At 42.0% G+C, this 18,306-nt stretch overlaps 1 protein-coding gene across 1 annotated transcript in view; it reads right to left on the bottom strand.

The window, feature by feature from the left end:
- Positions 1-17,012, bottom strand: part of edl (ETS-domain lacking) — a 138,001-nt gene extending 120,989 nt beyond the window's left edge. The window contains exon 1 of the mRNA XM_067143795.2: positions 16,880-17,012. The gene's annotated coding sequence lies outside the window, so the exon portion shown is untranslated. The remainder of the gene's footprint in view (positions 1-16,879) is intronic.
- Between the last annotated feature and the right edge of the window lie 1,294 nt (positions 17,013-18,306).

The raw sequence follows: 18,306 nt of genomic DNA, 5'->3' as shown, positions 1-18,306 counted from the left end.
TTTACTTGATTCAATTTTTCTCCTTCCAACCAAACATTAACATCCTGTTTACCATCCGGAGTACATTTCATTATCTTGGTTTTTGTTTTGTTAACTTTCATATTACATTTTAGTATTAGTAGATCATTCAGTTTCTTTAGTGAGGTCTCTATCTCTTTCTCAGTTTCAGCTATGAGAGCAATATCATCCGCGAAACGTATTGTTTGGTATAGTTGGCCATTTATTTTTATTCCATGGGTGGAGGAAGCTGAAAACTCTTTCATTGCTTCTTCTAAATACACATTGATTAACAGAGGTGACAGACCACACCCTTGCCTTACTCTTCTTATTTTCGCGTTGATTTGTTCCTTTCCTATAAGCACTGCCTGGCTCTTGTAGAGCTGATAGATGATTTTTCGATCTCTGCAGTCCACTTTCAGACTTCTAAGGGCTTTAAATATAATATTCCAATTAACATTATCAAACGCTTTCTCTATATCAATGAAAGCAATTAGGATGTTCTTATTGATTCTTAGGGTTTGTTCAATAATTGTTCTGAGGCTCAGAATTGCTTCTCATGTTCCTCTGTTTCTTCTAAGCCCAAATTGATCTTCTGAGAGATTTTCTTCTATTCTTTTCTCCATGCGATGGTAAACAATTCTTGTAATAATTTTGGAGGCATGTGTTACCAGGCTTAACGTTCTATAACCTTGACATCTCTTTGCATGATTACTTTTTGGGATAGGTATCAATATAGTTTTCTCAAAATCTTCCGGTATTTCTCCGCTAGTATAAATTTCATTTACTAGTTGATAGACCTTGTAGTATTTCACCTGGAATTGAGTTTACTCCAGGAGCTTTCCTTTGTTTTAGCTCATACAAAGCTTTATCAAATTCCTCTCTAAGTATACATGGTCCCAGATCATTTTGTTTTATCTCACTTTCATTTTCTATTACATCGCCATCTATTTGTACTTCACACAGGCCTTCAACATATTCTTTCCATATTATAGCTATCTTGTCCTGCTCTATTATCACATATCCATTGCTTCCTTTTATTGTACTCAAGGGCTTTATCTTTCTTTGGAACTGCCTCCGGACTTCTGTAAAAGCTTTTTCGGTGTTACCTTTGGTTATATTTTCATCTATCTGTTTACATTGTGCTTCGATCCACTCTTCCTTCGCTTTTTTTAGTTTCTCGATGGATTTTATTTCTTATTTTCTTGTATTCTTCATTTTCTCCTTTCCTTTTGGCCATCTGGCGCGCGTTCATTAGTTCCAAAATGTGAGGTGTAACCCATGGCTTATAGATTTTCCTCTCTTATTTTCCAAAACAACCATTCAGTATTAATTTTGTTATTAGTTTCTTCTTTGAACATTTTTATTGCCTCGCTGTCTTTCTTTAACTTACTCAAATTCCATTTTGGGGGGCGTCTTTCTATTCTTCTTTTCTTAAGTTTCAGTTGGCCTGTCATTACCACGGGGTTATGATCGGAGTCAATATCAGCCCCAGGATAGCTTTTACTTGATTTTACTTTATTTCGATACCGTTCTCTATTATATAGTCTATTTGATACCTACTACCATTTCCAGGCATTGTCCATGTATATCTTCTCCTTTTTGGCTGTTTCGTTTCTGAAACCAAGACCATCATCGCCCACCGTATTATCTTCTCTGCCCTCTCCAACAACTGCGTTCATATCTCCGAGGATGATAAGATTTCTTCATCCTGGACCTTAAGTAACACTTCTTCCAGTAGTTCGTACACTTCCTCCACTTCGTCAGCTGTGTAGGCTATGCAGAGGTGGGCATGTACAACTGGATTAGAGCTATATCTCTAGGTTCTGTCTTTAATTTTATGAGCAGTATTCTTTCATTATATGCCCAAATACCTGACACTCGCTGTGCTAACTGCTTTGTCAGTATAAATCCAACACCATCTTTTCCGTCTGAAAAGCCAGAGTACAAAACTCTGAAATCTCCGGTATATAGATCTCCGCTATCTGGCCATCTTACCTCACTCATTCCCAAAACATCCAATCCCAATCGTTTCATTTCGTTCTTCACATTCTCCAGTTTACCACACTTTTTCAAGGATCTCACGTTCCATGTACCTACTTTGTAGGACTTTCTCTTTGCCTTCTCCTGTATCCCCCTCCGGAGATCCGAATAGGGGGCTATTCCGGAATATTTTACATTCAAAGACATCATCATGCTTTATATTCTTGGGATATCACAAGGATGTTTAATGTGTTGGTTCCCGTTGCCTTCCACATCCTATGCCGTTTACCTACAATTGGTTCATCCGCCTTAAGAAGTAATTTCTTATTCCAAGGACATCAGGGTGCCTTGCCCTCTTTCCGCTCATCCGCCCTCGAAGAGGCCGTTGGCACTTGGAAGAGGTGAAATACCAGTGGTTACTCGGTGTCATACTCTATTAATCCCGAGTATTGGGCTACCACTTCCGCCATCTATACCGTACCGAAGTCCATCTTCTCCGCCACAGATGTCGTTGAGGTCTTCACTCGTAACCCTGAGCTGGGACCCTTACCAGATAATACACACCGGGTCGGTGTGCTCTAGGACTCACATTGGCAGGGGCGCCACTCCCTGGGTAGGGCTGCCTCCGAGGAGGGTCCCTACCTGTTACCATAGTCGCAGACGCCGGCTGATATTTTTAACGAACGACGAGAGAAAGTACGATTTACTGGAACAGTCTCAAAACGATGTCCTCAAGTAGGCCTAATTCGTATTATTAAGGGCTGCTTATGGGCGTAGCAGCCGAGTAATTCGTCACCAGATTTTCACCAAGACGATTGTGCTTCGAAACTCAGTTATTGCAAGCGAAATTTTCCGAATGTAAGATAACACCTCTTCCCATTCACTTGACCATAGCTGAGATTCCCAGTCATTGCAAATGAGATTTTCCACATTGTTAACCACTTCCCATTGACTTCGTCATCCGACTCGTTGGCTGAATGGTCAGCGTACTGGCCTTCGGTTCAGAGGGTCCCGGGCTCGATTCCCGGCCGGGTCGGGGATTTTAACCTTCGTTGGTTAATTCCAATGGCTCGGGTGTTTGTACTGTCCCCAACACTCCTGCAACTCACACACCACATATAATACTCTCCTCCACCACAATGACACGCAGTTCCCTACATATGGCAGATGCCGCACACCCTGATCGGAGGGTCTGCCTTACAAGGGCTGCACCCGGCTAGAAATAGCCACACAAAATAATAATAATAATAATAATTGTACCAGGCGGTACACCTCCACGCCGTTAATTTAAAATGTGCGCCAATTGAAACTCCTCTGCTGGAGGAAGTCTGAACTTTATCTACGCTATTAATTCTCTACTTTCTCAGAAGATGTCACCACGTGGAAAATTTTGAGTTTTTGAACTGTGTCATTTTTGATGTGGTTTTGTTTCACTTGAAGTAAGAAGTGTGAACTTTCTCTTCTAGAGGACACTACTGAAGATCTACAATAGTGCAATCTAGTGCGGAGTCAAAGAACTATTTTTTTTGGAGAAAATTTAATTTCAAGAGTTTGTTCTTTGTTAAATTTCTTTCTGTCATTGTTTAAGTTGGCAATATTTACCCCTTTCTTCCCCTTGTTATGAATGTATCCAATCCCGAATTTCTTCTATTAATTTCTGACCAATCTGGTGTATCTTCCCCCAACTTGAATCTGTTGCGGGGTCCTACCCAATAAAGAGTTTGTGGGAGGGTGTTTTCTTTCCCCTAACGCCTAGAAACTTCCGCGAGAGTATTTAAACTGCTGATTTTGGGGTCTCTCGGCCGCTTCTGATCCATCTTTCAGTGTATTAAGTACTTAGCAGGAGGCGGGAAGCGCCTCTTTCCTCGGCAGCGGTCAACAACAAGGTAATGGCCGATTAATAAATTCTTTCTTTGCTAGCTCAGCAGTTTAACTTTCGGGGCGGGTTCTAAGCGTTCCTCCATGTAACCTTTTCCTAAAATGTAACTTCTCTTTTCATCCATTCTCTTGTAAAGCTACATACTGGGATAGAGAGTGCTAACCCTCTCGAGCTCCCACTCACATTGTCTTGAGGTGAACTTATTTTCTCAACCAATTCTTCCGTTATGTAATGTAAATTGTTATTTTCTTAAGTCACCTCTGTAGTATGGGATTAGCCCTTGCACTAACGGCCTAAGGCCAAGTAGGTCTTAAACAAAGTGTATTAGGAGTGCAAGTTCGCCTCCCCTCAAATTGTATTTTAGAGGTCATGTATTAACCTTCTTGTCATTTAATAGACCTCAGTAGGTTGGGTATTTTACCCCTGTGTATATGTCCTTTGAGGACAGCTTAAAGGTGGAGTTTGGTGTGGCCTGGGAGAGGCTTAAAATTGAGAGCGAGTGGCTCTTTTGAAAATTGTATATTGTATGCCTCGAGGAGGCTTTTCAGTGTAATTTGGAGCAAGGGCTCCTAGGTATGAATGGGGTTTTCTGCCCCTCTGTTAAAATTGTGTTTGGGGTAAAACTGAGCTGATTGCCCAAGAATTATGTTTCTGACTTTTGAAGCCCCAAATGGGGTACCTATGTAAATGTATTTTTCAATTGTGTTTCGGCTACTAAGTACCTGTTCTATTTGTTGTTACCTAATTTTGAAAAGAAAATATAACCTTGTTAAATTTTAAAATTAATTTCACTTTAGTAGCTTGAGACCTATTCACCACCCAGCACCTTCTTTCATGCATAACTACCACCAAAACACGGTAACAATAATAATAATAATAATAATAATAATAATAATAATAATAATAATAATAATAATAATAATAATAATAATAATAATAATAATAATAATTCCAATTCCAATTCTGGTTATTATAAGCGGGATTTTCCAGGATGAAAATTGGTTAACAGTGTTCCAAATGCGGGATCACTTTCCGTTAGCTTGATTGGAATCCAAGTCATTGCAAGTTCCATTTCCCTGTTACCCCTGATTCCACATAAAACTGCAGAGCTTGAGGACTGTAACTTTAGATTAATAGTTACGTAAAACTCCACGCTTGTTTGTTGACAGGCTGTCACATTTAATGCCAATGAACAGAACTGGAGTCAAAATCACAATCTCGCTCGATTTATCAAACTGTGAGACACACGTAGCAATAGCTGGAGAATTATTGGAGTACACCTGTTGCTCCGTCTTGCTGAAAATATCCATACAGTCGTTCATCTTCTATGAGTTGATGCACATGTGAATTAAAGTGTCTGGACTACCGGTTAGCATTAACAGTTTGGTGAAAGAATCGTTTTACAATGCGGACACCAGACATTGCACACCACACACCAATCTTGAAATTATGCAACGGCTGAAGAAATAAAAACTGAGGATCCAAAAGTCCCAACTCCACTTAACTCAGAAACCACCGGCAGAACTCAACAAGAGAAGGTTCGTCTGGACGCTTAAACGCATGCACAACAGTGAATATGTAAGGATACAGATGCAGGTCCTTTTTTATAACATTTCGACACGACGGTCCCTTAATTCCCACTTGCACAGATAAACGGCGTTGAGATTTCGTCGGACTTCGTTCCAGGCTTTCCTTCACTCGAGCAATGTTTTTTGTGGTCGAACTGGCAGACATGTGACAGCAACCAATTGGTGTATCGAAACCACGGTTTCCAGCATTTCCTGTGATGGACAGTTCTCTTGTTCATTAACAAGGGTCAATTCCGCGTAAATCTTACAAATATTTTCCGCGCCAGTTTTATTTTGTCCACCCTGTTGCAGCCTTCCAATATCCCGTCCTTTCCGCCCACTACACCTGTTGAATAAAACCAACTGAACAAGTCCTGGGTGTCTCAAAATGTATCCTATCAGTATATGGATCAATCTTACTGCCAAATGTCACCGAATCGTTCTCCTCTCATAAACTTAATTTAGTATCTTTTCATTTGTGATCTGATTCACATTCAGCATTCTTCAATTTAAAGGCGTCTACTAGCTGAAGTACAATTACTTAGCACGTCCATGATCGTATTTTCTGCCTACCCCTGACGAGCCGAACTTGTCCTCGGACACTCCCGACACTATTCATATTCATATCATTTCGCATCATACAATCGCAGTAACCTTATAAAAATATTCTAAACAGTGTGTATGAAAATAAGCTTTTTATAACGAAAGTAACTTATAAATGACAAATTTGGTTTATAATATTTTATCAACCGACTGCTCACTCCGTTCTAAAACTTTCACTTCCGTAGAGTATCAACTATTAAGCTACTGTCACTACTATTTTATTCTAATAAACAGTTATTATTTATCCTAAAACATTTAAAATGCACTAACAGATAAATGAAAAATATAATATATACTGTAAATAGGCTTATTTTCACACTCTGTTATATTTAACAACTAGATGAAGTACCCGTCGTTGACGGTACAGTTACTTAGCACGTCCATGATTGCATTTTTTGCCCACCCCTCATGTTGTTCCCCACATTCTGAGGTACATAAGTGGACATGCCTCTCCCTGTCAGCGGCTTGTCGTGACGTACTCACTTCCTTCCTCTCTGTGGCCCTTTATAGTTTCATAGTGTTTTGTATTATTGTTGATCTTAACTTGATCTCCTCCGTCCGTATAAAAGAAAACCAAATATCGGGTTCCGATATTGTAGGCCTTCGCATCTGGTTTTCTTTTGACTCTGATATTAGGGCATCCAACATAAAGGGAGTCGTTCTTCCTCCTTTTATTACGTTCCTTCACGACATTATCTCATTTCGATAGTTATTTTTACAATTTTCCTAGCTGTAGTTAGCTGTAGTACCGCCGTTGTCGGGAAAATCATATAGCGTGTGCAAAGTTATCTAACTTCCCAGCTACTTTCCACCTATTCAGGCATGCGGTTTTTCTCGAGACGCAGCAGTAATCCCATATATCGGAGATGAGTGGCAGCAGAAGAGACAAAACCTGCCACATCAATGTTGATCAGGTTTTGAGATTTCGATATTGTAGGCCTTCACATTTAGTTTTCTTCTGACTCTGTAATATGAGGGCATCTAATGTAAATGAAGTCCTTCCTTCTTTCACGACCTCATCTTGTCTTATTCTTCAAGCGATCGCTCCTTTACGACGTTTTCTCATTTTTTACAATCATATTCACAATTTAGTCCGGTCTTCGCTTAATCCGGACAGCCGTTTAATAATACTAATATACCGAGCTCGATAGCTGCAGTCGCTTAAGTGCGGCCAGTATTCAGTATTCGGGAGATAGTAGGTTCGAACCCCACTGTCGGCAGCCCTGAAAATGGTTTTCCGTGGTTTCCCATTTTCACACCAGGCAAATGCTGGGGCTGTACCTTAATTAAGGCCACGGCCGCTTCCTTCCCACTCCTAGCCCTTTCCTGTCCCACCGTCGCCGTAAGACCTATCTGTGTCGGTGCGACGTAAAACAACTAGCAAAAAAAAAATACTAATAACTACTAAATGGGTAGAAGAAACAAGAAAAATTGGGCGAGTTGGCCGTGCGGTTAGAGGCGCGCGGCTGTGAGCTTGCACCGGGAGATAGTGGGCTCGAATCCCACTGTTGACAGCCCTGAAGATGGTTTTCCGTGGTTTCCCATTTTCACACCAGGCAAGTGCTGGGGCTGTACCTTAATTAAGGCCACGACCGCTTCCTTCCAACTTTCCTATCCCATCGTCGCCATAAGACCTACCTGTGTCGGTGCGACGTAAAGCCACCACAAAAAACAAGAAAAAACATGGAGGAAGTCGGCATCAATCCAAAAGAAATCTTTAATAAAGATATGTTTCGCGATAAAATAGATAAATTCAAGGGGTTCCAGGAAAAAAATATGAAAAGTCCAAGAACATGTGGTCAGAGGAGAAGAAAAGGAACCACAGCGAAATGATGGTGAAGTTCTGGGAGAAGAAAAAAGGACTAACTAGCAAGTCAATTGTTTACCATTGTCCAAAGTAGGCCAAAATCGAATAAAGAACAAAGAATAATAATAATACATAAATGCAACCGCGGTATAAAGCTGAGTTACGACCGCAATGTTGTGAACTACGCAGGAGGAGATCGTTTACATTGTGATCGCTGCTGAAAGCTCTGAAATGGATGACCAGAATGACGCAGTTGATATTATTAACCCTAAGATAAGCCTTAGTGAAATTAAAGACCACCTAAATATTGTTATTAAATACGTTGAACATAACAACGATGAAAACATACCTGCATATTACGAGTATTTGAGGCATCTGCCTGAGTTAATTAGTTAAAAAAATGAATGTCAAAGGAAGACAATAAACGATCAGTAAGCGTGCCAAGGGTAGTCACTGAAGGTGCACCTTGATTGCCATGTTCTAATTCTGTACTCCACTAGTTATTTTGAATGTTGTAGGGCTAACACTGTATTGCATTATATCTTGTATACTAAATAACCCTTGTATTTCTCTACTGAACTATACCGTACTGCACACGTTCTTTTTACTGAATAAAGTGTTTAATTATGTACCAAGGCTCATTTTATAAGTTATTTTGGTCAATCCGAACTTTCATTAATTCGTATAAGCTAGTCTCATTCCGGATTAATGAGGTTCTACTGCATTGACTAAAATTATTTATAAAACTTGCTTGCTTAGACAAGTCTGCGCTTTTATGTGCACGTGGTTCTGCCTTCATTCGATATTTTACCACCCAAATAGCAATATATTCACCAACTTCCTAATTCATTTCTTAATGTAATATTTCCTGCGTCACCTGACATCATTCAACAGCCAGATGTTCTAGATAGATTGATTTGTTCGTTTACCTATTTATTTATTTATTTATTTATTTATTTATTTATTTATTTATTTATTTATTTATTTAATACTTTCGTCTTATACTTCTGTAGGGCTGTTCACCTACATTTCTTTCAGCGGCTGTCCCTCTACTTTAATAATTGAAATGCAAACAGTAGCATTGTCCCCGGAGAGTAATATACAGAGAGATGGACAGAGCGGACTGAAAACAAAGCTTTAAGACTGCTATTTACGTACCTTGTAGCAATGCGCCCTTCAGGGACCAAGATATTCATTTGAAGGTCAACTTGTAGACAGAGGGATCAAATGAGTGAAATTTAACAAAGGCTGTCACTCGGGATGCAACAAATTCCATAGCATAAGATGTTAAGTCGGAGCACGAGGGTTCACATTCACTACGTTGGGCTTTTTATAGGCAACGCTTTCTAATATCTGAACTAGCCCTGTCCCTAAAGAAACCTGACCTTCCCCTCTGCCTACTACTTAGCTAAATTGGCGTACAGCAGTAAATGCTGTCCCTCGTCCGGTAATCCCTGAGCCGACTTCTCGGTCACGGCATGCTGGCCTTTGTAGAGGCGCACGCTTTGCGGTACCACCTGCTGCCAACAGACCAACTCCACGCCGTCTTGACAAATGTGGGTTTGTAACTTATAGTCTGATTGAAATAGCTTTTATTCCTGTGTAGTTACATTCTTCCGTTCTGTATCAGCCTTGAGATTCCATCGGGTTTCTACACGGGGGACTACTACTACTACTACTAAATGTTTTCATTCCTCCCCTGAAGGGGGAGCCGGACCAACTAGACGGTGACGCCGTCTCCCAGGCTACGAGATTTGTATCGGAGAAGATGCGCCGACAAGCTCCATTCTCAGGACAGCCTCGTGAATGCAGAGGCGTAGAACCACGACTACCAACCGAGGCCACTTGTAGGCTGAAGCCTATTCTGCAACCGCAGACCGTATGTTCCATATCAACAAAGGTAAACATGAACAGTGGACGAGTTCTGACAACCAGCGGTGTAGCACTGTCTAAATTCTCTCCTCCATTATTGAGGTTTACTGGATGAAGTCCCACGTCGGTCGGTTGGCATGCGATAACTTTCACGTCGATACATTTACTGGCATATTACAGAAGTTAGTTTTAGGACAAAAATTCCATAGTCCTGCATCTCTTACGACAGATAATAGCAATAATTAATTATTATAATAATGCTATATATTTACTGTAGTCCCATTCTACTTGTAGGGTTTTCGGAGTTGCCGAGATGCCAGAATTTAATCCCGCAGGAGTTCTTTTACGTGCCAGTAAATCTACCGATACGAGGCTGACATATTTGAGCCCCTTCAAATACCACCAGACTGAGCCAGGATCGAATCTGCCAAGTTGGGATCAAAAGGCCAGCGCTTCAACCGTCTGAGCTACTCAACCCGGCACAGAAGGTAGTTGAAGGGGAAAAAACCGTATAACATTCTCTAACAATAATGTCCTTCTTTTGCCACTTTTACCAAACCCTGGTGAGGTCGCGCGTTCGAAATATGCCGCACATATGGACTTGGCTCAGCTTTACGGCCAGATGCCCTTCCTAATGCAAATCCTGTGTGGAGGGAAGTATTCATTATTGCGTGTTCCTATGGTGGTTGGTAGTGTGGATTATGTTGTATACATGATGAACACAAACACTCAGTCCTCGCGTAAAACGAATTAATCAGACACGGCTAAAATCTCCAACCCGGCGGGCAATCGAACCCAGCACCCTTTACAACACTGACCTTTCAGATAAGGAGCCGGGCATCCCATAATAATAATAATAATAATAATAATAATAATAATAATAATAATAATAATAATAATAATAATAATAATGTTCCTATCACATTTAGACATCAGATGATGTAACCTCATGACAAGAAAGCTGAGGCCAACACATTCTTTCATATTGGTTGAGAATGAATCATTAATCTGTGACTCGACACACACTCATGCTAATGATTACAAATGAATTTTTCTTCCATTTCCTGTTTGAATGAGTGATAGAGGACGTAAAAACGATGACTAAGAGGTAGTTAAGTAATATTGTACTGAATAGCTGAACTACTACTACTGTAGTTGGCATCGAAGACATGATCGATCAATCAATCAATCAATCTATAACGCTATACACTAACCTCTTCGGGTAGAAATTACTGTTCAGTGTGCCGAGCTTTATAAATAATACAAATGGAGATTCCTCTCTTCTCTGGCAAACTAGCAAAAGTGACAAACTAGCAAAACTTATGTTCCCTGTCACTATTTATATACAATCTACCACCCCGGCAAATCTCACATTTGGAGCTCGTTCTATGTGGCTAACACATCCATAAGAGATATAAAATGCACTTTACATGAGTAAAGACAACCTATTTTAGCTCTCTTGAAAAAAATAGAAAATTTTTACTTTCGTTATGTTTGTCAAAGGGGGGAACGATATAACTAAACAAATGTTCACATTGATGCTTTCATGACCCGTACTTGGGCTTATGACGTGTCAAGAAATCAACGTGGACACTTTACGTTTCGTAGAGAACTTGCTCCGCATCTTCAAAAGAAAATCTCGACTGTTCACGAGGAAGACTTCTAAAATAATTAATATTATTAATAAATAGTATATATTTAATATTAATAATAATAAACCCAAAAGCCCGTATCAAAACTTATCAAATGAATTCTAGAAGTCACGTGATTCTCCGGGTAGTACACGGCTACTGGCCTACGCGGTTTGATCCTCGCGATGAACTAGTCATTTTGATGGCGTGATAGCAGGGTGGTATTACCACTGGCTCTTCACCTAGGCGACTGCGCTTCGAATCCTGACCAATGCATATGGGATGGGATATTTGAACTGGGAAGTAACGCCATGAGCCAGCTTCACAGGCCATCTATCCATTCATATAACATCTTTATACATTTTATCCAGCTCACGACTGTACCGTACGTACCCCACCCCCCAGTCGTCGCGTCATTTATCTTTACACGCCGTTAAAAAAACAAATGCCAAAGTCAAGCATGGGGAATGTACGTGGAAATACTAAATAAAAATGCTGTATATCTCGGAAAATTAACAACACAGGCGAAGATAGGCTTTATTTGTAAAGACACCATTCTTTTTCCTTTCTCAGTTCATTGTGGCAAGTATGCCAATCTAACTTATTGATATTGTTGTGATGACCTTTTCGACTAGGAGAGACCTCTAAGGACGAAAGAGCGTAAACTGGAATGACTACACCAGGTAAAATCTATAGCGAATTGCCAGGCTGAGTGACTCAGGCGGTTGACTCGCTGGCCTTCTGACCCGAACTTGGCAGGTTCGATCCTGGCCCAGTCCGGTGGTATTTGAAGGTGCTCAAATACGTCAGCCTCGTGTCGGTAGAATTACTGGTACGTAAACGAACTCCTGCGGAACAAAATTCCGGCACCTCGGCGTCTCCGAAAACCGTCCAAAAGTAGTTTTGTTTACAATTGGTTTTATGTCGCACCGACACAGAGGTATTATGGCGACGGTGGGATAAGAAAGGCCTAGGAGTAGGAAGGAAGCGGCCGCGGCCTTAATTAAGGTACAACCCCAGCACTTCCTGGTGTGAAAATGGGGACCGCGGAAAACCATCTTCAAGTCTGCCGAGAGTGGGGTTCGAACCCACTATCCCTCGGCCAACTCGCCCGTTAAAAGTAGTTAGTGAGACATAAAAACAAAGACGTTATTATTATCTACAGCGAATTCTAATAACTTAAAACAAGCAATCCATATCCAGATAATGACATTCAAACTCCGTAAAAGAAATGCCCGCCCCTACAGCCGAGTGATGAGCGTTTTGGCCTTTTGTGCTCGGTGTCCCCAGTTCGATTCCCGGCTGGAACGGGAGATTTTAATCTTAAACGGTTAATTTCCTTAGGTTGGGGACTGATTGTTTGTGCTGTTCTCAAAATGCCTGCAACTCACGGAGTGCACAAAACACTATCTTCTACTCCACTATCATGCAAGGCAGGCAGATGCCGCCCACCCTCGCCAAAGGGTTTGCTTTACAAGGGCTGCACCAGGCTAGCAATAGCCACCCGAAGTTATTATTCTTGTTGTTGTTGTTGTTGATGATGATGATGTTGTACAGTCTCCGTGGCTCAGGCGGCAGGGCCCCGGGCTCTCCTTGCTGGGTTCCGTGGTTCCAATCCCGGTCGCTCCATGTGAGATTTGTGCTGGACAAAGCGGAGGTGGGCCAGGTTTTTCTCCGCGTACTCCGGTTTTTCCTGTCATTATTCATTCCAGCATCAGTCTCCAATATAATTTCATTTCATCTGTTAGTCATTAATTATTACCCCAGAAGAGTGCGACAGGCTTCGACAGCCGGCACAATTCCTATCCTCGCCTATATGTGAGGGCTTCATTCATTCCATCCCTGACCGGGTTAAATGACTGGAAACAGGCTATGGATTAATAATTATTATTAAAGAAATTCAGCGTTTATTTAATTTAGTTGACAATGAATCAAGTGCATATCACGAGGATTTATAAATAGAATGTCCGCGGTTCGAAGGCAAGACAATGGAGACGTAGTACTGACGGTCATCAAGTTGGGCTTGGATTTCTCCATGTTCTCTATACAGGCTGTAATAACAATAAGGTCTGGCCAAACTTTCAGGTCATATTCCTCACACGTAGAAGAAGGAAATATCTTATATGGACATGTAACGGAAACGCTTTATTTCCAAGTTAGAAATCATTTTGTACAACTCTACATAGTGCACTAAGTACAGTAAGAGAACGTACCAGGATACCACATCAAACTCTTTCTTATGAATTGTTGAAAATGGCCTCGTTTAGCATTGGTACATGCATCAACACGCCGTCACACCCCCTGTGGGTGGGGGCAGTAGAATAACACCCACGGTATCCCCTGCCTGCTGTAAGAGGAGGATAAAAGTGGTCCTGGCATTGCTTCTACTTACTTGTGCCAGGCTCCTCGCTTTTATCTATCCTATCCGACCTTCCTTGGTCAACTATTGTTCTTTTCCGACCCGACGGTATTAGAGCATTCTAGGACTAAGGAGTCTTTCATTTTCACGCCCTTCGTGGCCCTTGTCTTTCTTTGGCCGATACCTTCATTCTTCGAAGTGTCGGATCCCTTCCATTCTTTTCATTTTCACCCTTACTTCCTCTTAAAACAATAATAATCACCACCACCATCCTCCGTCATATTTTGAATATTTCATGCAGAATGCTAGTACGTTCTGTTCCTGTGTGTTTCTCACAATCAATATTCTACGTAGAGTTGTAGAAAATCAGTCTTTTTAAACAATTTGTTGTACGTCACACCGTCACAGATAGGTCTTCTGGTGACGATGGGATGGAAGAGGCCTAGGAGTGGGAATACTGGATACTGGCCGCAGCGACTGCAGCTATCGGTCCTAACATGGAAATACAGCGTTTCCAGACCCATGTCCATATAACATATTTTCTTCTACGTGTGTTTCCTGAAAGTTTGGTTGTACCTCATTATTACACCCTGCTTAACCGGGCGAGTTGGCCATTTTCACACCAGGCAAATGCTACGGCTGTACCTTAATTTAGGCCACGGCCGATTCCTTCCCACTCCTAGGCCTTCCCTACCCCAGCGTTGCCATGAGACCTATCTGAGTCGGTGCGACGAAAAGCAAGTTGTGAAAAAAACCTCCCTGTATAGATTTCCGGTCCTGGGAATCCTCTTCGGTCTCTGCTCTCAATTATTTAAGAGTTAATATGTGATGGACACATCAGAATGAGGTATTCACACAGAAAAATGGTTGCATTCGTTTCCAACTCCATTTATGGGTCTTCAATGGTCCAGACTGAGCAAATCATTTAATTAAGTTCACGGCCGCTAGTTTTCAGTCCTGGCTCTCTTCTGTCACACAATCACCGAAAACCTTCACATGCCAGTGCAACGTTCAAAACAGGTAATTTTTAAAAATCTACATTTGTGGTCAAGAACAGCTCCTCACCCTTTTTTGCACGTTCCAACTACCCCGTAGATTCCACATGCAACGAGCTTTCTCTCCTCCTTAACAATTTCACAAGCTATTTACTTCTTTCTCTATAGTTTTCTGTCTTTTCTTATATCTAAACCCGGTAACAAAATTATTTACTAACCATTTAATAGCTGGGGCGGCACCGTGGTGTAGGGGCAGCGTGCCTGCCTCTTACCCGGAGACCCCGGGTTCGATTCCCGGCCAGGTCAGGGATTTTTACCTGGACCTGAGGGCTGGTTTGAGGTCCACTCAGCCTACGTGATTAGAATTGAGGAGCTATCTGACGGTGAGATAGCGGCCCCGGTCTAGACAGTCAAGAATAACCACACGACCACACGACACCTCGTAATCTGCAGGCCTTCAGGCTGAGCAGCGGTCGCTTGGTAGGCCAAGACCCTTCAAGGGCCATGGGGTCTGGGTTTAATAGCTGGTGTGTAGGTTTATGCCTGGAGTATACTTGAAGGAAAATACGATAGTATATATATTACAATTTGCTTTACATCGCACCGACACAGATAGGTCTTATGGCGACGATGAGATAGGAAAGACCTACAGTAGGAGTGGGAAATGGGAAACCACGGGAAACCATTTTCAGGGCTGTCGATAGTGGGATTCGAACACACTATCTCCCGGATGCAAGCCCACAGCTGCGCGCCCGTAACCCCACGGCTAACTCGCCCGGTGATACTATAATTAGATGGCTCCTTGGAACATAATAATAATAATAATAATAATAATAATAATAATAATAATAATAATAATAATAATAATAATAATAATAATAATCCAGATTAGTCCTACATACAATACGCTAAGTACAAGTCCCAAGAAGATAAAAATAAAAAGATATGCCAATATTATCGCCGTACGAAAATACTCCATTGATGTTTTCTTCATTCATAAATATAATAATTGTTTTCTCTTATCCATTTATTTATCTTGACCGACTGGGAAGCGCAGTTTAAACACCCTCGCTTCCTAGGTTCAAGGTTGCACGTTCGAATTCCAGCACAGCCGGTTGGCATTAAATCTGAGGGACCAGTGTCACGATTTATTGCCACTTTAAAGAACCTCATTTCAGGGTAAAATTACGGCAACTCTACGTCTGTGCGTAAAACAAACAGCAGTTTAACCCTTTATTTCTTAATTTGAAATGGGTTTGCTTTCAAACCGATTCCTAACCAAACGAAACATATCTATTTTTTAAAGTCTTTGACATTCAAGATAAACGCACTTTAAGAGCGAGAGTAATTGGAGGTTAGTCAAACTGTTATCGCTGAGGATAAGAAGTATTAATATTCGTTTTACGTCCCACTAACGACATTTATGGTTTTCGGAGATGCAGAGGTACCAGAATTTTATTCCAAAGGAGTTCTTTAACGTACCAATACATCTGCAGGTACGAGGTTGGCGTATCTGAACACCTTCAGAAACCATCAGACTGACGGGGATCGAATTCGTCAGCGCTTCTACAGCCTGACAGCCCGGCAATAAGTAAGCTAGTTTGCAATTTTACGCAGATGTAGATGGAAGTCTTGAGGTATCCACGGGGCAGTATGGAGTAATGAGGATAGAGAATGCCCATTCTGTTATTCCCACCCACCTCCCTCGCCTTTCAAGAAGAATAAAGGGAAAATAAAGGAATTGCAGAATTCGAGTCAAAGTCTCAACGGACGAGTTGGCCGTGCGGTTAGGGGCGCGCAGCTGTGAGCTTCCATCCGGAAGATAGTGGGTTCGACCCCCACTGTCGGCAGCCCTGAAGATGGTTTTCCGTGGTTTCCCATTTTCACAGCAGGCAAATGCTGGGGCTGTACCTTAGTTAAGGCCACGGCCGCTTCCTTCCCATTCCTAGGCCTTTCCTATCCAATTTTCGCCATAAGCACAATAGCCAAAAAGAAAAAAAAAGCTCAAACCTTTGACATGTCACCGTTTCCTCCCCGTTTTGGTCTGCTGTATATGCGGAAATTTCCTTTACAGATAAGTCTCTTATGAATGTTTGATAGCCGTACTCTGGCTTCCGCTGCTCTATCCTGTCATCTGAAGGCATTTACGTGTGGTAGAGAATAGGTGTTTACATATTTTACTCACCAATCCAACCGTCGAATGCCGCACGCAGATCCTGGTGCAGTCACGTGCTCGTACCGCTCACACTAACACACACACACGTCTGATATCGAACTAGCCTCAGCTCTTGTACACACAACCGTCAAAATTGCACGCCTCTCCGGAAACAACTGAACACCGAAATACTACCGATCGAATGTTCGTCTTCCTCTCTCTCACTCTTCTAGTTTTCGTTCTTTTTTTATTTTATTTTCCCTCCACTTAGAGCGGCAGCAGCCGTTCCACCCCCACCTAAACTACCCCCACTCCCGAGCAAGCTCCCCACCCCCACTTCCTCCCGCACAGCTGACAGCAAGCAGTCTACTCGACAGATGTCCTCCACACTAGCACAGCGCGTTGCCTGGGCGACCAGCTCGCCTGGCCACGTGCTCTTTGGAGAGCGTGTTTCATTGATCACCACCGCAGATAAGCGAGCGAGAGGGCAACCCCCGGGAAATGCTATAAATAAGGTACAGTATACAATATCCGCGACGGAAGTCGCTACACCCATTCCTTCCTCGCATTCCCCGGCACGATAAGATGCAGGGATGAAGTAGCATCTGTGAGTAGATCCCATGTCAACAGGTTAGGTGTTCGAGTTACACTGCTGGCATTCAAAGTTCAAAGGAAATATCTCATGAATGAAGCATTTCCCTACGCGTTTATGAATGAAGTGTAGAGATACTCTTTTCGACAAGTTCAAGCGTAGTTTCTGAGCATCGCTCGGAGTAACTTTTCTGCTATCTCATTCGTAGCGTATGGGGCGTACGTCTTCGTAAGAATGGAAAAATTTAGGGCTGTTGGTCATTAACAATTTAATCGGTTAACCGGATTCATTAATGTGTTAATAGATAGACTGATCAACTTTTAATAGAATTAGAACTATGATTTTTTTTTTATGCTAGCTGCTTTACGTCGCACCGACACAGATAGGTCTTATGGCGACGATGGGACAGGGAACGGCTGGGAGTGGGAAGGAAGCAGCCGTGGCCTTAATTAAGGTACAGCCCCGGCATTTGCCTGGTGTGAAAATGGGTAACCACGGAAAACCATCTTCAGGGCTGCCGACAGTGGGGTTCGAACCTACTATCTCCCGAATACTGGATACTGGCCGCACTTAAGCGACTGCAGCTATCGAGCTCGGTGATCATAAATTTAAGCGCAAATGCAAAATTAATTTTAATGTATACAGTGTCGTAATATCTTAAATACATTTCCTGCATTTTAATAATATCTTTTCAAGGACCGCCTCTGTGGTGTAGTGGTTTAGCTGCCACCCCCTGGGGCCCGGGTTCGATTCCCGGCTCTGCCACGAAATTTGAAAGTGGTACGAGGGCTAGAACGGGGTCCACTCAGCCTCGGAAGGTCAACTGAGTAGAGGTGGGTTCGATCCCCACCTCAGCCATCCTGGA

The sequence above is a fragment of the Anabrus simplex genome, chromosome 1 (assembly GCF_040414725.1).
Source record: "Anabrus simplex isolate iqAnaSimp1 chromosome 1, ASM4041472v1, whole genome shotgun sequence".
NCBI classification, from domain to species: Eukaryota; Metazoa; Arthropoda; class Insecta; order Orthoptera; family Tettigoniidae; genus Anabrus; species Anabrus simplex.
This window is presented reverse-complemented; position numbering and strand designations above follow the sequence as displayed.